The sequence below is a fragment of the Arachis duranensis genome, chromosome 1, assembly GCF_000817695.3.
Source record: "Arachis duranensis cultivar V14167 chromosome 1, aradu.V14167.gnm2.J7QH, whole genome shotgun sequence".
NCBI classification, from domain to species: domain Eukaryota; kingdom Viridiplantae; phylum Streptophyta; class Magnoliopsida; order Fabales; family Fabaceae; genus Arachis; species Arachis duranensis.
The window spans coordinates 81,187,126-81,210,728 of record NC_029772.3 but is presented as its reverse complement, the minus strand read 5'-3'; positions in this window follow the sequence as shown (position 1 = coordinate 81,210,728).

Sequence of the window (23,603 nt, the reverse complement as noted above, 5' to 3'; positions counted from 1 at the left end):
ACAGGGTGTGTTGAACATTTCCACTGAGAGGATGGGAGGTAGCCACTGACAACGGTGAAACCCTTGCTTAAGCTTGCCATGGAAAGGAGTAAGAAGGATTGGATGAAGATAGTAGGAAAGCAGAGAGACGGAAGGGAAGGCATCTTCATACGCTTATCTGAAATTCCTACCAATGAATTACATAAGTATCTCTATCTTTATCTTTATGTTTTATTCGTATATCACCCATATCCATTTGAGTTTGCCTGACTAAGATTTACAAGGTGACCATAGCTTGCTTCACACCAACAATCTCTGTGGGATCGACCCTTACTCGCGTAAGGTTTATTACTTGGACGACCCAGTACACTTGCTGGTTAGTTGTGCGAAGTTGTGTTTATGCCATGGTATTGAACACCAAGTTTTTGGTTTCATTACCGGGGATTATTTGATTTGTGAAAAGTATTGATCACAATTTCGTGCACCAGTAGCCCACTAAGGAGGAAGGTCCCAAGAGGAAAATGCATAGGGGATGGAGAAACAATACAAGCCCTACCCTAACAAGCAATGAGAATCAAGCTCATCACACTAAAAGAAAGCTTGTTAGGAGAAATTCAAATCTGAGGGCACTAATCTCCTCCTCTTCTCCCATGGAGTCATTTCTGTTAACTAACTGGAAGAAGAGGAAGAAAGTCAGAAATCAAGTGTCAAGCTAATGACATTAAAGAAGCGCTTGTTGGGAGGCAACCCAACCATGAGTAAAGAATTTCTATTCTTATTTCTTTTGTTTATTTTCATTTGAGTTTATTTTAGTTTATTCTTAGAGATTTCCCTTACTTTTTAATGATTGTGATCATGTGCAGTGATGAGCGGATAATTTATACGCTTTTTGGTATTATTTTTACATAGTTTTTAGTATGTTTTAGTTATTTTTTAGTATATTTTTATTAGTTTTTATGCAAAAATCACATTTCTGGACTTTATTATGAGTTTGTGTGTTTTTCTATAATTTCATGTATTTTTGACTGAAATTGAGGAACTTGAGCAAAAGTCTTATTTCTATGCAGATGCTGTTGGATTCTGACCCTCCTGAACTCGAAATGAATTTTTTAGAGTTACAGAAGCCCAATTGGCACGCTCTCAATTGCGTTGAAAAGTAGACATCTTGGGCTTTCCAGAAATGTATAATAGTTCATACTTTGCCTGAGATTTGACGGCCCAAACTGGCGTTCAAACGCCCACCAAAGACCCTTTTTTGGCGTAAAACGCCGAAACTGGTATCCAAGCTGGCGTTTAACTCCAAGAATGGCCTATGCACGTGAAAGCTTCAAAGCTCAGCTCAAACACACATCAAGTGGGCCCTGGAAGTGGATTTCTACACTATCTACACTTAGTTACTCATTTTTTGTAAACCCTAGTAACTAGTTTAGTATAAATAGAACTTTTTACTATTGTATTAGGGAGCTTATGCCATTTTGCACATTTGGGAGGCTGGCCATTCGGCCATACTTAGACCTTTTTCTCTTATGTATTTTCCAACGGTGGAGTTTCTACACCTCATAGATTAAGGTGCGGAGCTCTGCTGTTCCTCATGAATTAATGCAAGTACTATTGTTTCTCTTTCAATTCACGCCTACTTCTTCTCCAAGATATACTCTCGTTCTTAATTCAGTTAAGTCAAAATGAAAGGGTGACCCGTGACAATCACCCACTATCTTCATTACTCGCTTAGCCAAGATCCGTGTGCCTGACAACCAAGTGGTCTACATGATGTTCAACATAGTCATTGGACGACAGCCGGAGTATAATCTCTTCGGTCTCTGATCCACAGATTTAACTCGCCTCTCCTGACAACAAAGCATTCGAATCTGTGCGATTAGAACCTTCGTGGTATAGGCTAGAACCAATTGGCAGCATTCCTGATATTCGGAAAGTCTAAACCTTGTCTATGGTATTCCAAGTAGGATATGGGATGGGATGACTGTGATAAGCTTCAAACTCGCAAATGTTGGGCGCAGTGACAGTGTGCAAAAGGAGAGAGATCCTATTCCGACACAAGTGAGAACCGATAGATGATTAGCCTTGCGAAAATGTACTTGGACCATTTTCACTGAGAGGACGGATGGTAGCCATTGACAACGGTGATCCACCAACATGTAGCTTGCCATGGAAGGGAGCACACATGATTGGATGAAGACAATAGGAAAGCAGAGGTTCAGAAGCAACAAAGCATCTCCAAACGCTTATCTGAAATTCCCACTAATGAATTACATAAGTATCTTTATTTTGTTTTATGTTTTATTTATCTTTTAATTATCAAAACCTCATAACCATTTGAATCCGCCTGACTAAGAATTATAGGATGACCATAGCTTGCTTCAAGCCGACAATCTCTATGGGATCGACCCTTACTCGCGTAAGGTTTTATTACTTGGACGACCCAGTGCACTTGCTGGTTAGATATGCGGAGTTGCAAAAGTGTGATTGCAATTTCGTGCACCAAGTTTTTGGCACCGTTGCCGGGGATTATTTGAGTTTGGACAATTGACGGTTCATCTTATTGCTTAGATTGGGTAATCTTCTTTCTTGTTTGAGTCTAGTGTCAAATTTTAAGTTTGGTATCAACTGCATTTTTTTTAATTTAAGTTTCTTAAAATTTTCGAAAATTCATGCATTATGTTCTTCTTTGATCTCCAAGTTGTTCTTGATGATTTTCTTTGTTTAATCTTATGATTTTCTTGTTTTGTGTTTTATGTTGTTTTTCATATGTATTTTCGAATCCATAGTGTCTAAACATTCAAAATTTCTATATTTGGTGTCTTGCATGTCTTTCTTTTCTAAAAAAATTTTCAAAAATATGTTCTTGATGTTCATCATGATCTTCAAGGTGTTCTTGGTGTTCATCTTGACATTCAAAGTGCTCTTGCATGCATTCCTTGTTTTCATCTTAAAATTTTATGTTTTGTTTCATTTTGTTGTTTTTCTCTCTCCTCATTAAAAATTCAAAAGTAAAAAATATCTTTTCCTTTTTCTTCTCATAATTTTCGAAATTTTGAGTTGACTTAGTCAAAAAAATTTTAAAATTTAGTTGTTTCTTGTTAGGCAAGTCAAAATTTCAAATTAAAAAAAAAGAGCTCACTGGTGTTAAAACGCCAGTAAAGAGGCACTTTGGGCGTTAAACGCCAAAATGGCTATCATTCTGGGTGTTTAACACCAGTAAGGGTATCATTCTGGGTGTTAAACGCCAGAATGGGCAGCATTCTGGGCGTTTAATGCCAGAAATGGCAGCATTCAGGGTGTTTAGAAAAACGCCCAGTAAAGAAGGATTCCTGGCGTTTAACGCCAGCCAGGGTATCTAGCTGGCCGTTAAACGCCCAAAGAGGCAGCTAAGTGGGCGTTAAACGCTAGAATGGATAGCATTCTGAGCGTTTAACGCCAGGATGACACAAGGAAGGTAATTTTGTTTCTAATTCAAATTTTTTTTCAATTTTTCATGTTTTAACTCAACTTTTTGCATCAAACATATTTTAAAACGTTCATCTATCAATTTTTTTTATGTTTTCAAAAATTTTAAAACTAATTTTTCAAAAATTTTTTCTTAATTTTATTTCATATTTTCTAAAATCCTTGCTAACAATTAATGCTTTGATTCAAAAATTTCAAGTTTGTTACTTTCTTGTTAAGAAAGGTTCAATCTTTAAATTCTAGAATTATATCTTTTAGTTTCTTGTTAGTCAAGTCATCAACTTTAATTTTAAAAATAAAATCTTTTTAATTTCTTTTCAATTCTTTTAGTTTCTCTTTTTAATTTTAAAAAGTTTACTATTTTTTATCTTTTTCAAAACCACCTAACTATTTTTCCACTTCTAATTTTCGAAAATCACTAACCACTTTTCAAAAATCTTTTAGTTAACTAATTGTTTTAATTTTTAATTTTTTTTATTTCTTTTTCAAATTTTCGAACTTAACTTAATTAATTAAATAAAAATAAAAATATTTTTCTTTTTCCTCTTTTAAAATTTGAATTCTCCCTCTCTCATCTCTTTCTATTTAATTGCTAACACTTCTCTCTCTGTGTTCAAATTTTTCATCTCCTCTCTCTTCTCATTCTTCTATTCTTCTATTCTTATACTCAAATAAAGGAATCTCTATACCGTGACATAGAGGATTCCACTACTCCCTTTGTTCTCTTATTTTTCATATGAACAGAAATAGGTATAAAAACATTCTTGTTGAAGCTGATCCTGAACCTGAAAGGACTCTGAAGAGAAATCTAAGAGAAGCTAAACCACAAATACTATAGAGAGGACCTTACAGAAAATGTTGAAAAAGAAGTAGACATGGCAGCCGAACCCAACAACAATGCTAGAGATGCAAGCAAGATGCTTGGTGACTATACTGTACCAACTTCCAACTTCTATGGAAGAAGCATCTCAATTCCTGCCGTTAGAGCAAATAACTTTGAGCTTAAGCCTCAATTAGTTTCTCTAATGCAGCAGAATTGCAAGTTTCATGGACTTCCATCAGAAGATCCACATCAGTTGTTAGCTGACTTCTTGTAGATCTGTGATACTGTTAAGACCAATGAGGTTGATCCCGAGGTCTACAGACTTATGCTTTTCCCCTTTGCTGTAAGAGACAGAGCTAGGATATGGTTGGACTCACAACCTAGAGAAAGCCTGAACTCTTGGGACAAGTTAGTCAGTGCTTTCTTGACCAAATTCTTTCCACCTCAAAAGATGAGCAAGCTTAGAATGGAAGTCCAAACCTTCAAACAGAAAGAAGGTCCCTCTATAAAGCTTGGGAAAGATACAAGCAATTAACCAAAAGGTGTCCTTCTGACATGCTTCCAGAATGGAGCATCATATGTATATTCTATGATGGTGTATTGAGTTGTCCAAGATGTCATTGGACCATTCTGCTGGTGGATCTCTTCATCTGAAAACACCTGCAGAAGCCCAGGAACTCATTGAGATGGTTGCAAATAACCATTTCATGTACACTTCTGAAAGAAATTCTGTGAATAATGGGATGACTCAGAAGAAAGGAGTTCTTGAAATTGATACTTTGAATGCCATATTGGCTCAGAACAAAATATTGACTCAGCAAGTCAATATGATTTCTCAGAATCTGACTGGATTGTAAGCTGCATCCGGTAGTACTAAAGAAGCTTCCCCTGAAGGAGAAGCTTATGACCTTGAGAATCATGGAATGGAAGAGGTGAATTACATGGGAGAACCCTATGGAAACACCTATAATCCTTCATGGAGAAATCATCCAAATTTCTCATGGAAGGATCAACAGAAGCCTCAACAAGGCTTCAATAATAATAATGGTGGGAGAAATAAGTTTGGCAATAGCAAGCCTTTTCTATCATCTTCTCAGCAATAGACAAGGAATTCTGAACAGAGCCCCTCTGGCTTAGCAAACATAGTCTCTGATCTATCTAAGGCCACACTCAGTTTTATGATTAAAACAAGGTCCTCCATCAGAAGAGAATCAAAAGAGAGAGTGCAAGGCCATTAATATAACCAAAATGGCCGAACCTACAGAGGAGGAAGAGGCAGTGATCTCCAGTGAGGAAGACCTCACTGGACATCCACTGACCACTAAGAAGTTCCCTAATAGGGAACCAAAGGAATCTGAGGCTCATATAGAGACTATAGAGATTCCACTGAACTTTCTATTACCATTCATGAGCTCGGATGAGTATTCTTCCTCTAAAGAAGATGAAGATCTTGTTGAAGAGCAAGTTGCTCGGTATCTAGGAGCAATCATGAAGCTGAATGCCAAGTTATTTGGTAATGAGACTTGGGAGGATGAACCTCTATTGCTCATTAATGAACTGAGTGCCTTGGTTCATCTGAAAATACCTCAGAAAAAACCAGATCCCGGAAGGTTCTTAATACCTTGTACTATAGGCACCTTGACCTTTGAGAAGCTCTGTGTGACTTGGGGTCGGGTATAAACCTCATGTCACTCTCTGTAATGAAGAAACTAGAAATCTTTAAGTACAAGCTGCAATAATCTCACTAGAGATGGCAGACAAATCAATGAAACAGGCTTATGTACTTGTAGAGGATGTCTTAGTGAAGGTTGAAGGCCTCTACATCCCTGTTGACTTCATAATCATATACACTGGGAAGGAGGAGGATGAATCCATCATCCTTGGAAGACCCTTCCTAGCCACAGCAAGGGCTGTAATTGATGTGGACAGAAGAGAGTTAGTCCTTCAATTGAATGAGGACTACCTTGTGCTTAAGGCTCAAGGATCTTCCTCTGTAAACATGGGAAGAAGCATGAAAAGCTTCATCCAATTCTCTCCATACAGAGTCAAGCAGATCCTCCACACTCAAACTCTAAGTTTGGTATTGGGAGGCCACAATCATGCTCTGAGCATCTCTGAAGCTCTGTAAGAGCTTCCTGTCAAGCTATTGACATTAATGAAGCGCTTATTGGGAGGCAACCCAATCTTATTTATCTATATTAATTACTTTCTCATTTTATTTTCCAGTGTTAGCCTATGTTTTCTTTAGGTTGATGATCATGTGGAGCAACAAAAATAGCTGCAGAATTAAAAAAGCATAAAAAATAGCACACTTTGGAGGACAGGCTTACTGGCGTTTAAACGCCAGTAAGGATAGCAAAATGGGCATTTAACGCCCAGTCTGGCAGCATTCTGGGCGTTAAACGCTAGAAATGGCACACAGACTAGCGTTTAACGCCAGATAGAGGCATCAGCCTGGTGTTTAACGCCAGAAATGGTACACAGAGGGCGTTTAAACGCCAGAAAGGTGCAGGGATGAGAAATCCTTGACACCTCAGGATCTGTGGACCCCACAGGATCCCCACCTACCCCAACTCACTCTCTCTCCTCTTCACACCTTTCCATAACACTTTCCTCCAAACACCATTCACCTATCAAATTCTACCCTCTTCCCCATAATCTCTCCACCACTCACATCCACCCACTCTTCCCCAAAAACCCCTCATAAAACCCCACCTACCTCACCATTCAAATTCAAAATATTTCCCTCCCAAACCCACCCATTCTCACACGGATTCCCTCTCTCCTTCACCCCCTTGGCTGAACCACTCATACACTTCCATCTCCTCCATTTATTCTTCTTCTACTCCCTTCTTTCTTCTTTTGCTCGAGGACGAGCAAACTTTTTAAGTTTGGTGTGGGAAAAAGCTCTACTTTTTTATTTTTCTATAACCATTAATGGCACCTAATGCCGGAGAAACCTCTAGAAATAGGAAAGGGAAGGCAGTTGCTTCCACCTCCGAGTCATGGGACATGAAAAGATTCATCTCAAAGGTCGATCAAGACCACTTCTATGAAGTTGTGACCAAGAAAAAGGTTATCCCCGAGGTCCCTTTTGATGAGGGAAAATGATTCCACACAAAACTCACCGGCAAGTGTACCGGGTCGCATCAAGTAGTAATTACTCACATGAGTGAGGTCGATCCCACAGGGATTGATGGATTGAGCAATTTTAGTTAGGTGATTAGTTTAGTTAAGCAATCAGTTGATGATTTGAGTGAATTGTGATCAACAGAAGCTAAATTGTATGAAAATAAAAGGGAGAGGGGAAATTGACAGAAAAGTAGAGTGAAGAAGAGTAAATTGCATGAAACTTAAAGTGCAAGAAAGTAAAAGAGCTGAAAATTAAAGTGCAAGTAATGTAAATGACTGAAACTTAGAGTGCAAGAAATGTAAATAGCTGAAGCTTAAAGTGCAAGAAATCTAAATCACTAATTCTAAATTGCTAAGGAACTTAAATTGCTTAAAGATTAAATGGATTTGGGTGTTGGGATTCAGAATTTAACAGGAAAATGTAAAGTGCAATCAATCAGAGAAGTAAAAGACGAAATGAGTTACAGAAAATCTAAACAAAAAGGAAAAATTGCTTGAAGAAACAAAACAGAAGAAAACTTAACTCAATTGTGAAATCTGAAAGAGAAATTGAATATCAAAGAGTTGCAATGAGATTAGATAACAAATCTAGATCTCAATTTCTCCCTTGAATAAACAGAAAATAAATTGCAGAAGAAATGTAAATGAAATAGCAAATAAAAACTCAGATCCAATTCCTCAATTCTCAAAATTATGCAGAATAAGAACAAAGATGAATTTCAGATCAAGAATTGAAACAGAATTTCTTCATTCTCAATCCAAAATTCAAAACAGAAAGTAGAAGTTGCCAAAGCAAGAAAAATCAGAAAAGAAAACTAGATCTTGATCCCAATTCCCAAATTCAAAGACAAAATGAAAACTAAAAATGAGCTAAAGGTAAAAGTGAAAGTAAAATTCAGCAAAAAAAGCCTTTTCAAATAAAAAAAACTCCTATTTATACACTTTCTATTTTCGGGATTCAGAATTTGGAATGAGCTTTTCAAGTTGGTGAAGAAGTGGATCCAAGATGGCTTTTGATTGAAAAGTGGTCCAGGGGCTAGCTCCACTGGAGCGCTCAGTTAAGTGAGGTAACGCAGTGCTCACTAGCCCCCTTGTGTGCCTTCAATTTGTCTCGTGCCAAGCTCACATAGCACTCAGTGAGTTGTTTTAACGTAGCGCCACTTGCTCCCTCTTGTCTCCCTCTTCGAATCTTAGCTCTCCCATTTTATCCAAGTTCCTTGAGCAACTAGTAGCGCTCAGTGAAAGGCTTCAACGTAGCGCCCTTCTTTGATTACACAAGGTCCCTATTTCGAACATTGCTGGCTTCATTTGCTAGCAATTTCTTTGTGATGTAGCGCTTTCTCTATGCCTTGTGTGCATGGTTCGAACCTTGGCTGCCCAATTCATGAGAGTGTCGCGCCTTGTTTTTTTTATGGGAGCCCGATAAAGTTAAACAAGTTAATAGAGCACTCCTTGTTTGAGTGCCTCCTTGTAGCGCTCAATTACAAAACTCAATGTAGCGCCCATGGCCTTGTGCCTTGGTGTTGGCGCTCGTTGCTAGCGCTCGATTAGAGAGCGCTATGCTTGGTTCCTTGAGTGCTACGCCTTGCTTCCTTGGTTGAGCGCCACGCTTTATTTTCAAAAGCGTGATCTAAGGTCAAAAGTGTGCTCTAAGATTCCTTTTTCCTTTTTTTCATCATTTCTTCACGTACAAGTAATCAAAACAACCAATCAAAGCATCACCAAATTCACAAGATCTCTAATTTATTCAGAAACCAACTAATTCTAACTTAAACCTTATGATTTTGTGTCAAATAAATGATGGTTGATTGAATTGACATAACCATGCAAATCCACTCCAAATTACTTACTTATAATGCAAGAAAGTGCATAAAACCTAATGAAACAAGTGAAAAATGCTTGAAAAGCTAGCATAAGATGACTTGTCATCACAACACTAAACTTAAGTCTTGTTTGTCCCTAAGCAAGCACTAAACATAAGAAGAAATGAAATGAAACAGAGAAGCATACTTGCCCTTATTTAGTAGATAATTGAACTTGGTTCATGGGGTTTGATGCAGACAAATGTAGCTTACTTATTCTTTGCTGATAGATAAGAAATGTTTCCTTAAAGGTTCACTAGAGTTGCTGATATACTGCCTTGCTTTTCGATTGATCCCTTGCTAGCTTTTTCTTTCTCTCTTTTGCTTTGAAAGATTATTTGTTAATGAAATCTTGGTGCAAGTGTTGCACCAGCCCTTTTTGGCTCAATTTTGCTCAACACTTCTTCACCGCAGACACGTGGCTCACAATTTCTTCCTAGGAACATTGATGCCCAGCATCTCTTTGGATTACTAAATGCTTTGTAACTAGGTTGCTCTTGATAATGGACTTTCGGTTGGCAATCCCGGATTAGTTAATCCAAGTGGCCAAGTTTTAAAATACTCATCAGAACCTAATTGTCCAAGCATATCCTAGTACAAAAACAACACAGGCATATGTCCTAAGGTCCAAGCTATTGGTGCCTAGCCTTATTGTTTGTTTCTTTGCCACTTCTTGGCTTTTCTTTTTCTTTTTCTTTCTTATTTTGCTTTATTCTCAAGGGATATTCATTGATAAAAGGTTTTATAGCAGTAACCTAATTCACACTTCAAAGGACATTTTATTATGCAGCTTTTATCATTGAGCTAATCATTAAATCAAACAAGTACCACCACTGAATTTCATTCTAATTCCTACAACATTAGACAATCACTTCCTGTTTAAAACATTTTTCTTTTATTCATGCAGAAGGGAACAAACTAGAATTTAGGCTAATGAGTAATGACAAGCATAGTATGCAGGTTAGCATCCTTAGCAAACATTTACACTTACACCTAATTGAATACTTCAGCAAGACAAATATGAATCTTCAAGTTAAAACACAGCAAAAGGATTAAGTGTCAATATAACCTGTTGGGACTGTCTCTTAGCTTTTTCTTCTGTCATCATTATTTCTCTTTGTTGTACTTCTTTTGGACAATGATGCAGACCCCCCTCCACAAGTTGAATATTTTCCTGCATAATCCTTAGAAGTTGCTTGTTTCTCAAGCCCTTAGGCAAATGGTTAGCATGCACGATTTTTTTTGCGGGCTTTTGAACTTTCTTTGGTGGTGAACACCAAACTTAGTCCCTTGCCAATGCTTCTTATGCAACAAGTCAACTATTTAACTCTTTACGCAGTTTCATAATGTTCTTCACCAACAATCCGAGGTTGGAGCATAGTTGACGATAGGCCTCCTATCCTGCTGTAAGGAAAGGCCCGCTATCCAATTCCATCAATGACTGCCATCTTGTACTGATGTTTTTTAGTAGGTTAGTGATGGGTTTTTTCTAAATGCTTACGAGACAGAGAGGAGATACGCTAGTGAGATGCGCAGGTGTATGAGCTCTGAGATGTGTAGGTAGAAAGAGAAGAAGTCGTTCCAACTGGTCCTATAATCCTCCTTAGCAAGAATAGTTTGCGAGCCAGTTGCAGTGTACTGCAACTGAAAGCCAGGGTATCTTACCATAAAAGGAAATGAATATTGTGTACGCTGGAGCTGAAACAAGAGCTTTCACGGGTGACCTATGACTTGTTCCCAGAAACCTGCCCTAGAAAATCTTTATTTGACCGATGCAATGAAGCAGGTCAAGGATCGATGCATGGCTTTGAAAGAAGTCAATCTAGGCAATGATCAGGCGATATCTACCAACCACACCGGTTTGTTTGGCGGTAGGATTGGGGCGAAGAAATCCCATGTCCTTGTAAAAGCCCTAGTGAGCCGATAGGTGGGAGCGGGAGGGTCGAGCACAAACCGTAGGCCAATAGGCTCGTGGTACCAGCTGCCCAACCAGCCTCCTCTGCTTTGAGAACTGTGTGAACGGAGAGTCAATCAGAATCAGAAATAGCTGTCTTCCGATGATTCATTATTCCGAAAGAGAGGGCTGCGCTAAACCTTACGTAAAAACCAACCACTTAGAAGAGAAAAAGGAGTGCTTAGGCGCATATAGATATGGCTCCGCATGACTTGCCGCTCTGTCATTGTCTGATTTTTGGTTGTCTGATTACAGTCGAAATTATGTATCTACTTATCGTCTTTTTGCCCCTTATCGGTAGTTTCGTCACTTCACCATAGCAGGAACCTCGCTAACCTTACTCTTCCTTATCCAGTGAAAGATTCATTTTTTGAGTTAGATCGAGTGCCGAGAAGAGGTGCCAATCCAGGGCTTCTTCCTCGAGTCCTGTCATGATCGCGCACTCGACGAAAGAGCTTTACAAGCGGCATTGCCCTCAACGAGGTTTATTGCCAGCGATGCTCAAAGACGAATCGTTCCATCCTTGGAGCGAGCCTATAAAAAAATGAAAGTGAATTCAATGAATAGATAGAGTACTAGAAAACAAATAATGGCCAAGTAGTTTCTCTGATTGCTTGGAGCTAGCAACTATTTATGCAGAAGGTGAAAATGTGTTCTCAAATGAGATTTTTTTTGTTGGAATACCAAACTTATCATCCTTCATTCTCCCTTAAATTATTTTTGGTGTGCACATCAAACTTAGCTCTATGCAATATAGATAAAGCCACTCAACCCTTTTTATTGAAATAGTTAGGAAAAGAAAACTACCTCTGGTTGGGTTGCCTGCCAACAAGCGCTTCTTTATTGTCACTAGCTTGACATGTCATCCTTTGATCATAGGGGTTGAAAATCATAGTGCCTCAGCTTTTCTCCTCTTACTGTGAACTTCCTTCTGGTCTCCTCTTTGATGATCTCTAGGTGTTCAAGTGAAAGGACCCGGTTCACAGTGTAGTATTCAAATAATTGTGGAGACACCTTCATTGGTTGGGTGTTTAACACCACTTTATCCCCTGGTGAAAAGCCTTCAGTAGGGATCTTCTTGTTTCTCCACCCCTCTTAGCCTCTTTTTCTTTTCTTTCTTAGAAGATAATCCATGCCTTGGTGGTTCTTTATCTGGGGTGTTGAGTTTCTCATCTGGGGGTTTTGGATCTAGTTCTTCCTTGATTTCTTTGGTCTGTTTCACCATCTCTACTTCTTTCAAGCATGGATTTGGAAGTCTTGGAGTTAACTCATTGACTACCTCCTTCAAGCTTTGATCTTTGGTCTTATCCTTCATACAATCTTCTTCTTGAGTGGGCTTATGCAGGGTTTTAAAAACATGAAATGGTAAGTACTCATCATGCACTCTTAGCAATAATCCCCTTTTTCAACATCTATCAATGCTCTGCCCGTAGCCAGGAAAGGCCTCCCCAGGATGATGGGAGTGTCAGGGTCCTCCTCCATATCCAAGATGACAAAATCAGATGGGAGAAAGAATTTTCCCACTTTTACCAGCATATTCTCTACAACTCCAAGTGCTTGCTGAATGAACTTGTCAGCCATTTGAAGAAGTATTCGTGTGGATTTCAGCTCAAAAATTTGGAGTTTCCTCATTAGAGACAAAGGCATCAAGTTTATGCTTGCACCAAGATCACAGAATGACTTCTCAATTGTTATGTTTCCTATGGTGCAAGGTATATAAAAACTCCCAGGATCATCTTTCTTCTCTGGCAACTCTCTTTGGAGAATAGCACTACATTCCATTGTCATCTCGACAATTTGTCCTTCTTTTAGGGACTTTTTCTTTGTCAGCACTTCCTTCATAAATTTAGCATACAATGGCATCTGTTCAAGTGCTTCTAAAAAAGGAATATTGATGCTGAGTGTCTTGAATATGTCCAGGAACTTTGAGTATTGCTTATCCTCGTTTTCTTTTATGAACCTCTGAGGGTATGGAAGTTCGGGGATATATGGCTTCACCCCTTCCTTCTTCTCTTGTAGCTGTGGCTCAAGGATGTTTTTGTCTCTCTTTGAGATTTGTGCCTTCTTGATTTTCTGATCATCTTCACTTCTCCCCTCTATCTCTTCTTGTGGAACTTCTCTGTTGTGTTTTTCCTTATTGATGGCTTCCTTCTTCATAGTCTTCTCACTTCCCACTGTGATTGCCTTGCACTCTTCCCACTTTGTAGCTTTTCCTTTGCCTCTTGGGTTTTCTTCAATGGCATTGGGGTAGGTATTTGCTCTTTTCTTACCTATTTCTGAAATTTGCTTAGCCATTTGCTCCATATGCCTCTCAAGATTTTTGATTGAAGCTTCTTGGTTTTACTTGTTATGGCTTGATCTTTTCTTGCTATTTCTTGATCTTGTCTGGCCATCTCTCGAGTTTTGATGAGTTTCTCCATTAATATTTCTAAGCTGGAGATATTTTGAGAGTCCGGATTTGGTTGTGATTATGTGAGATGAGATTATTGTTGCTGAAAGTTGTTTGAATTATGTGCGGGGATATTTTGTGGGTAGAATGTGGATGTGGAAAAGTTATTCTAGTGGTTTTGTGAGTTGTTATGAGGTTGGTGGTATGTGTTTTGTGGGTTTTTGAATTGGTTAGTATTATTGGATGAATGGCTTTGGTTGTTTGTGTTGCTAAGGCTGCTATAGTTGAAGTCCCTTTGTCCTTGATTCTGGTGCTCACCCCACCTCATGTTAGAATAATTCCTCCAGGATGGATTGTGTGTATCAACATGGAAGTTGTGTTGGAACGAACTTGAGGTGTTATTCATATGTTGTACCTACTCAGGGCTTTATTGCTCATAATTGAATGTCCCAAAACCTTCTTCAGATTGCTTCCACCCATGTGAGGTTTGAGATTGGCTTTGTGTATTTACTGCAGCAATTTGCAGTCCATTAATTTTCTTGGCCATCATTTCCATTTGTTGCTGAAGTTGTTGATGCATCTGTTTGTTTTGTGCCAAGAGAGCGTCAACACCTTCAAGCTCCAAGACATCTTTCTTGGGAGTTGGTTGGCATTGCCTTTGATGATTATAAAAGTATTGATTATTTGCCACAGTGTCTATGAAGTTCTGAGCTTCTTCAGCTGTTTTCATTAGTTGTAATGAACCTCATACGGAATAATCAAGGGCCTCTTGGGCTTTCAGAGTCAAGCCCTCATAGAAGTTTTGAAGTCTGTCCCATTCACTAAACATCTCAAGTGGACACTTTCTGATCAGGCCTTGTATCTTTCCCAAGCCTCATAGAGTGAGTTTACATCCATTTGAGTGAGTGTTAGCACTTTTGTCTTCAATCTAATGATCCTCTGAGGTGGGTAGAATTTGGCTAGGAATTTGCTCACTAAGTCTTCCCAATTATTGTTGCTTTCTTTGGGAAATGTCTCTAGCCATTGAGAGGCCTTATCCTTCAGAGAGAATGGAAACAGCAGCAGCTTGTAGATGTCTGGATGCACACCACTTGTTTTGATAGTTTCATAAATCCTGAGGAAGATGGATAAGTGTTGGTTTGGATCTTCAAGTGGACCTCTTCCATAGGAGCAATTGTTCTGCACCAGAGTAATAAGTTGAGACTTCAACTCAAAGTTATTTGCATGAACGTTGGGAGTGAGTATGCTACTCCCGCAGTTTCTTGCATTGAGGATAGTGTAAGAGGCCAACACCCTTCTTGCAGGTTGAGCATTGTTGCTCACTCCCTCTTCACGCACCTCAGCCTCCATGACTTGCAAAAAATCACAAACAAACCAAATGAAACCTGGACATTCTGATGCTAGAATGTGGTTAGAAGGTTAGGTGACACAATGTGTCAAATAGTTAATGTGCTTAGTAAAAATAAAAAAGAAAAAGTGCTTAATCTAGATTATCACCCTACTTAATCATTGTCAATCTAGATCAATCCCCTGCAACGGCACCAAAAACTTAATGAGGGAAAAATGATTCCATACAAAACTCACCGGCAAGTGTACCGGGTCGCATCAAGTAGTAATTACTCACATGAGTGAGGTCGAAACCACAGGGATTGATGGATTGAGCAATTTTAGTTAGGTGATTAGTTTAGTTAAGCAAACAGTTGATAATTTGAGTGAATTGTGATCAACAAAAGCTAAACTGCATGAAAATAAAAGGGAGAGGGGAAATTGACAGAAAAGTACAGTACAGGATAGTAAATTGCATGAAACTTAAAGTGCAAGAAAGTAAAAGAGCTGAAACTTAAAGTGCAAGTGATGTAACTGACTGAAACTTAGATTGCAAGAAAAGTAAATAGCTGAAGCTTAAAGTGCAAGAAATCTAAATCACTAAATCTAAATTGTTGAGGAACTTAAATTAATTGAAGAGTAAAGGGATTTGGGTGCTGGAATTCAGAATTTAACAGAAAAATGTAAACTGCAATCAATCAGAGAAGTAGAAAATGCAATGAGTTGCAGAAAATCTAAACAGAAAGGAAAAATTGCTTAAAGAAACAAAATAGAAGAAAACCTAACTCAATTGTGAAATCTGAAAGAGAAATTGAATATCAAAGAGGAGCAATGGGATTAGAAAACAAATATAGATCTCAATTTATCCCTTGATCAAACAGAAAATAAATTGCAGAAAAAAATGTAAATGAAACAGCAAATAAAAACTCAGATCCAATTCCTGAATTCTCAGAATTATGCAGAAGAAGAACAAAGATGAATTTCATATCAAGACTTGAAACAAAATTTCTTCAATCTCAATCTAAAATTCAAAATAGAAAGTAGAAGTTGCCAAAGCAAGAACAATCAGAAAAGAAAACTAGATCTCGATCCCAATTCCCAAATTCAAAGATAAAATGAAAACTAAAACTGAGCTAAAGGTAAAAGTGAAAGTAAAGTTGAGCAAAAAATGCCTTTTCAAATCAAATAAACTCTGATTTATACACTTTCTATTTTTGGGTTTCAGAATTTGGAATGGGCTTTTCAAGTTGGTGAAGAAGTGGATCTAAGATTGCTTTTGATTGAAAAGTGGTCTAGGGGCTAGCTTCAGTGGAGCACTCGGTTAAGTGAGGTAACGCAGCACTCACTAGCTCCCTTGTGTGTCTTCAATTTGTCTCGTGCCAAGCTCACATAGCGCTCAGTGAGTTGTTTTAATGTAGCGCCCCTCGCTTCCTCTTGTCTCCCTCTTCGAATCTTAGCTCTCCCATTTTAGCCAAGTTCCTTGTGCCACTAGTAGCGCTCAGTGAAAGGCTTCAATGTAGTGCCCTTCTTTGATTGCACAAGGTCTCCATTTCGAAAATTGCTGGCTTCATTTGCTAGCAATTTCCTTGTGATGTAGCGCTTTCTCTATGCCTTGTGTGCATGGTTCGAACCTTGGCTGCCCCATTCATGAGAGTGTCGTGCCTTGTTTCTTTTGATGGGAGCCTGATAAAGTTAAACAAGTTAACGGAGCGCTCTTTGTTTGAATGCCTCCTTGTAGCGCTCAGTTACAAAACTCGGCGTATCGCCCTTGGCCTTGTCCATTGGTGTTGGACGCTTGGTGTTGGCGCTCCTTGCTAGCGCTTAATTAGAGAGCGCTGCGCTCGATTAGAGAGCGCTATGCTTGGTTCCTTGAGTGGTACGCCTTGCTTCCTTGTTGAGCGCCACGCTTTATTTTCATGGGTCACGCTTTTCAAAGTGTGGCCTAAGGTCAAAAGCGTGCTCTAAGTAATCAAAACATCCAATCAAAGCATCACCAAATTCACAGGATCTCTAATTTATTCAGAAACTAACTAATTCTAACTTAAACCTTATGATTTTGTGTCAAATAAATGATGGTTGATTAAATTGACATAAGCATGCAAATCCACTCCAAATTACTTACTTATAATGCAAGAAAGTGCATAAAACCTAATGAAACAAGTGAAAAATGCTTAAAAAGCTAGCATAAGATGACTTGTCATCACCCTTCATGCTCAAAAAGAGTGAATATCCGGAGATTCGACGTGAAGTGCGAAGAAAAGGTTGGGAAGTTCTCACCAACCCCATCCAACAAGTCAAAATCTTAATGGTTCAAGAGTTCTATGCTAATGCATGGATCACTAAGAAACATGATCAAAGTATAAACCCGAACCCAAAGAATTGGCTCACAATGGTTCGGGGGAAATACTTGGATTTCAGTCCAAAAACCGTGAGGTTGGCATTCAACTTGCCAATGATGCAAGGAGATCCTCATCCTTTCACTAGAAGGGTCAACTTTGATCAAAGGTTGGACCAAGTCCTCATGGACATCTGTGTGAAAGGAGCCCAATGGAAGAGAGACTCTAAAGGCAAGCAGGTTCAACTGAGAAGGCATGACCTCAAACCCGTGGCTAGAGGATGGTTGGAGTTCATCCAACACTCTATCATTCCTACTAGCAACCGGTCCGAAGCAACTGTGGATCGGGCTATCATGATCCATAGTATCATAATTGGAGAGGAAGTGGAAGTTTATGAGATCATACCCCTAGAACTATACAAGTTGGCTGACAAGCCCTCCACTTTGGCAAGGTTAGCCTTTCCTCATCTCATTTGTCTCCTATGCAATTCAGCCAGAATTTTCATAGAGGAAGACATCCTCATTGAAGCAGACAAGCCCATAACTAAAAAGAGGGTGGATCAAACAAGAGAGCCCACTCATGGACCTCAACAAGAGCATGAGGAAGTTCCTCATCAAGAAATCCTTGAGATGCCTCAAGGGATGCATTTTCCTCCACACAACTATTGGGAGCAACTTAACACCTCTTTAGGAGATTTGAGCTCCAACATGGAGCAACAAAGGATGGAACACCAAGAGCACTCCATTATCCTCCATGAAATTAGAGAGGACTAAAGAGCTATGAGAGAGGAGCAACAAAGGCAAGGAAGAGATATCGAGGAGCTAAAGCACTCCATAGGGTCTTCAAGAGGAAGAACTAGCCGACGTCACTAAGGTGGACCTGTTCTTTAATTTCCTTGTTATTTGTTCTTTTGTTTTTTCGTTTCCTATGCTTTATGATTTGACTATGTTTGTGTCTTCATTACATGATCATTAGTGTTTAGTGTCTATGCATTAAAGCTATGAATGTTTCATGAATCTTTCACCTTTCTTAAATAAAAAATGTTTCTATTTGCAAAAGAACAAGAAGTACATGAATTTCAAATTTGATCTTAAAATTAGTTTAATTATTTTGATGTGGTGGCAATACTTTTTGTTTTCTGAATGAATGCTTGAACAGTGTATATTTTTTATAGTGAAGTTTATGAATATTAAAATTGTTGGCTCTTGAAAGAATAACGAAAAAAGAGAAATGTTATTGATAATCTAAAAAATCATAAAATTGATTCTTGAAGCAAGAAAAACCAGTGAAAAACAAAGCTTGTGAAAAAAAAAAGAAAAAAAAAGCGAAAAATAAAAAGAAAGAAAAAGAAAAAGAAAAAGCAAGCAGAAAAAAGCCAATAGCTCTTTAAACCAAAAGGCGAGAGCAAAAAGGTAGTAACCCTTTAAACTAAAAGGTAAGGGTAAAGAGGATCCAAGGCTTTGACCATCAGTGGATAGGAGAGCCCAAAGGAATAAAATCTTGGCCTAAGCGGCTAAATCAAGCTGTCCCTAACCATGTGCTTGTGTCATGAAGGTCCAAGTGNATGTCTGTGGCATTTATGTATCCGGTGGTAATACTGGAAAACAAAATGCTTAGGGTCACGTCCAAGACTCATAAGTAGCTGTGTTCAAGAATCAACATACTAAACTAGGAGAATCAATAACACTATCTGAATTCTGAGTTCCTATGGATGCCAATCATTCTGAACTTCAAAGGATAAAGTGAAATGCCAAAACTGTTCAGAAGCAAAAAGCTACTAGTCCCGCTCATCTAACTGGAACTAAGCTTCATTGATATTTTGAAATTTATTGTATATTCTCTTCTTTTTATCCTATTTTGTTTTTGGTTGCTTGGGGACAAGTAACAATTTAAGTTTGGTGTTGTGATGAGCGGATAATTTATATGCTTTTTGGCATTGTTTTTCATAGTTTTTAGTATGTTTTAGTTACTTTTTAGTATATTTTTATTAGTTTTTATGGAAAAATCACATTTCTGGACTTTACTATGAGTTTGTGTGTTTTTCTATAATTTTAGGTATTTTCTGGCTGAAATTGAAGGACCTGAGCAAAAATCTGATTCAGAGGCTGAGAAAGGACTACAGATGCTGTTGGATTCTAACCCTCCTGCACTCGAAGTAAATTTTCAGGAGCTATAGAAACCCAATTGGCGCGCTCTTACTTGTGTTGGAAAGTAGACATCTTGGACTTTTCAGCAACGTATAATAGTCTATACTTTTCCCGAGATTTGACGGCCCAAACTGGCGTCCAAACTCCCACCAGAGACTTTTTTCTGTCGTAAAAAGCCGGAACTAGCATCCAAGCTGGCGTTTAACTCCAAGAATGGCCTATGCATGTGAAAGCTTCAAAGCTCAGCCCAAACACACATCAAATGGGCCTTGGAAGTGGATTTTTGCACTATTTGCACTTAGTTACTCATTTTTTGTAAACCCTAGTAACTAGTTTAGTATAAATAGCACTTTTTACTATTGTATTAGGGAACTTATGCCATTTTGCACATTTGGGAGGCTGGCCATTCGGCCATGCTTAGACCTTTTTCTCTTATGTATTTTCCAATGGTGGAGTTTCTACACCTCATAGATTAAGGTACGGAGCTCCGCTGTTCCTCATGAATTAATGCAAGTACTATTGTTTCTCTTTCAATTCACGCCTACTTCTTCTCCAATATATAATCTCGTTCTTAATTCGGTTAAGTTAGAATGAAGGGGTTACCCATGACAATCACCCACTATCTTTGTTGCTCGCTTAGCCAAGATCCGCGTGCCTGACAACCACAAGCGGTCTATATGATGTTCAACGTAGTCATTGGACGACAGCCGGAGTATAATCTCTTGGGTCTCTGATCCACAGATTTGACTCGCCTCTCCTGACAACAGAGCATTCAAATCTGTGAGATTAGAACCTTCGTGGTATAGCCTAGAACCAATTGGCAGCATTCCTGAGATCCAGAAAGTTTAAACCTTGTCTGTGGTATTCTGAGTAGGATCTAGAATGGGATGACTGTGATGAGCTTCAAACTCGCGAAGGTTGGGCGCAATGACAGTGTGCAAAAGGATAGAGAGATCCTATTCCGACACAAGTGAGAACCGACAGATGATTAGCCGTGTGAAAACGTACCTGGACTATTTTCACTGAGAGGACGGATGGTAGCCATTAACAACGGTGATCCACCAACATATAGCTTGCCATGGAAGGAAGCACGCATGATTGGATGAAGACAATAGGAAAGCAGAGGTTCAGAAGCAACAAAGCATCTCCAAACGCTTATCTGAAATTCCCACTAATGAATTACATAAGTATCTTTATTTTGTTTTATGTTTTATTTATTTTTTAATTATCAAAATCTCATAACCATTTGAATCCGCCTGACTAAGAATTACAAGAAGACCATAGCTTGCTTCAAGCCGACAATCTCTGTGGGATCGACCTTTACTCGCATAAGGTTTTATTACTTGGACGACCCAGTGCACTTGCTGATTAGTTGTGCGGAGTTGCAAAAGTGTGATTGCAATTTCGTGCACCATGCAGTAGTCAGAATAGAGAACAGAAAGGTTCAATAATGAAAATAGAACACTCTGGATGGAGTGTTTTGCTGGCATTGAATGCTAGCCAGGGGCAGACCCTGGGCGTTCAACACCCTAATTGGCAGCAATGCTGGCGTTGAACGCCAGCCAGGGAGCCAGGTTGGGCATTCAACCCCCAAGAAAGAAGAAGACCTAGTGTTGAACGCCAGGAAGGAGTCCCTCCTAGGCATTCAACGCCACAACTGGGAGGAAAGCTAAAGTTGAACGCCAGCCATGGGGTAGTAGCTGGGCGTTCAACGTCCATATAGAGGGCAGGGAATTCAATTGCCCTAGCCTCTCAGGACCAGTAGGTCCTACAGAATCTCTACCTACACCACCCTCTTCTACTCTATTCTTCCCTATTGTTCATATTTGCTCGAGAACGAGCAAAACTCTTAAGTTTGGTGTTGTAAAAGCTTTGCTTTTTGACTTCTACCACTCCTAAGTATGGCACCAAAGACTTGTAAAACCTCAAGGAAGAGGAAGGGAAAGTCACTTGCCTTCACTTCCCTCACCTCATTTGTCACCTATGCAATTCAGCTGGAATTGTCATAGAAGAGGACAAGCCCATCACTAAAAGAAGGATGGAGCATGTTAGAGAGCCGGCACATGGACCACAGCAAGAACATGTGGAGCTGCCTCAATAGAAATCCTTAAGATGCCTCAATGGATGTATTTTCCTCCCCAAATTTTTTTGGGATCAACTGAATACCTCTTTGGGAGAGTGGAGCTCAAACTTGGAGCAACTGAGGTTGGAACATCAAAAGTCCTCCACCATCCTCCATGAAATAGAGAAGATCAGAGAGCTATGAGGAAAGAACAACAGAGACAAGGGAGTGACATTGAAGAGATCAAGCACTACATTGGATCCTCAAGGAGGAGTAATAGCCGTCATCACTAAGGTGGATTCTTTCTCTTAATTCCCTTTTCTCATGTTACTTTTTTCTGTTTTCTATTATGTTTTATTATCTGTTCTCTTGTTCTTGATGCATGATCATCTATGTCTTAAGGCTATAAAATGTTCCATATATCCCTCACATTGTTTAAAAGAAAATTTTTAATTGAAAAATAATTAAGAAATACATGAACTTCACGTTATATAATAAGAATAGTTCAATTATCTTGATGTGGTGGCATTGCTTTTGTTTTCTGAATGTATGAATGAACAGTGCATATTTGAAATTGAAATTAAGAATGTTGGCTCTTGAAAGAATGATGATAAAAGAGAAGTATTATTGGTAATTTGAAAAATCCAAAAAAAATTGATTCTTGAAGTTAGAAAAAGCAACAAAAAGAAAAAGAAAAAGCCTGTTGCAATAAAAGAAAAAAACATATATATGCATACAAAAAAAAAAGTGGCGAAAAAAATAAATAAATAAAAAGCAGAAAAAGCCAATAGCTCTTTAAACCAAAAGGCAAGAACAAAAAGCCAATAACCCTTTAAACCAAAAGGAAAGGGTAAAATGATCCAAGGCTTTGAGTATCAATGGTTAGGAGGGCCTATAAAGAATAAAATCCTGGCCTAAGCGGCTCAACCAAGTTGTCCCTAACCATATGCTTGTGGTGTGAAGGTGTCAAGTGAAAAGCTTGAGAATGAACAGTTAAAGTTGTAGTTCAAAGCAAAAAGAGTGTGCTTAAGAACTCTGGACACCTCTATCTAGGAACTCTAGAAAAGCTGAATCACAATCTGAAAGGGTTAACCCAGTGAAAGTGTCTGTGGCTGATAAACCACTATTTTACGGTTTATTTTGTACTGAATTCAGTGGATTTTATCCATTATTCTCACACTTATTCATAGAATTCTCATGTTTTACATTTTTCTTCCTAATTTTGTGCTATGATTGAAAACATGCTTCTTTGGCCTTAAATTTGCTAATTTAATCCTCTCTTATTACCATTCGATGCCATGATATGTTTGTTAAGTGTTTTCAGGGTTTATAGGGTAGGAATGGCTTAGAGGATGGAAAGAAAGCATGCAAAAGTGGAAGGGACACAAGAAATTGAAGGAATTGCTAAGTTGTCAATCCTGACCGCTTCGTACTAAATTGATCATAACTTAAGCTACAGAGGTCTGAATGAGGCGGTTCTAATTGTGTTGGAAAGCTAACAACCGAGGCTTTAAAATGATATGTAATTTTCTATAGTTGCCTTGCAGTTAGGTGATGCATACGCATTGCCCATGCGTGCGCGTCACAAGATCAATGTGACCAGTGCAAGAGGCAGTCGACGCGTACGCGTGGATGACATGTACGCGTGGCTGACGCGTGCGCATGACAGAGCGTCATGTGCTGCAATTACAAAAAACTCTGGGGGCGATTTCTGGGCCACTTTTGACCCAGTTTCAGGCCCGAAAATACTGATTAGAGGCTGCAGACTGAAGCTGGAAGGGAGGATTCAATCATTCACACTTCATTCACATAATTTTAGGTTTTTAGATGTAGTTTTCTAGAGAGAGAAAGGCTCTCTCATCTCTCTAGAATTTAGGGTTTTTAGTCTTATTTCTTCTCCAATTTAGATTTCCATCTTGTTTTAACTTTGTTTATCTTCTACATTCTATTATTCTAGCATCTTAGTTTATTTTTTCTTGTTGATGTCTTTATTTTCCCCGTTTAATTTATGAATTCTTCATGTTAGATTCTATTTCTTTATTAATTCAATTTGAGGTATTTCATATTTATTGCTTCTTTCTTCAATTGTTATTATTGATTCCTTGCAATTGTTGGTCTTAGATGTTAC